This window comes from Apteryx rowi, unplaced genomic scaffold (assembly GCF_003343035.1).
Source record: "Apteryx rowi isolate R43461 unplaced genomic scaffold, aptRow1 scaffold_56, whole genome shotgun sequence".
Taxonomy (NCBI): domain Eukaryota; kingdom Metazoa; phylum Chordata; class Aves; order Apterygiformes; family Apterygidae; genus Apteryx; species Apteryx rowi.
Genome location: NW_020450827.1, coordinates 2,923,769 through 2,924,218, shown reverse-complemented (window position 1 = coordinate 2,924,218; position 450 = coordinate 2,923,769).

Here is a 450-nt window from a genome sequence, read left to right as displayed (position 1 = left end):
CCTAATCGCGGCCCGTCCTTCCCCAAATGGCCGGCAGCTCCTCGGCACCGCGTTTCCGCGCGGCCGCCGCGCTCGCTTGCAAAACCGCTCGGCTCCGGTCGCTCCGGGCCCGGGGGGGGGAGACGCTCGGTTCTCAGTCGGGTCGTGGCGCAAGTGGCCGGGGCAGAACTGGGGCTGGGCAGGAGCCGCGAAGGCAGCGCTGCCGGCTGCACCGGGACGCACCGAGCTGCCGCCGCCGCCGCCTCGCTGCCCACGGGCTTCCCCTCCGCGCTGGAAACTTTCGGGACTGTTTCGTTCCGTGAGGTTCAAGGAAACTCCCGGAGCTGCAGCTCGGCGGAGGGTCGGGGGCGCCGCCGGCAGAGCCCCGGCACGGGCAGCCCCCGGCTCCGCTGCTTTACCGCGCTGCCCTCATTTATGCCCTTTTCCAGGGAATTTGGGGGGGGGGGGGGG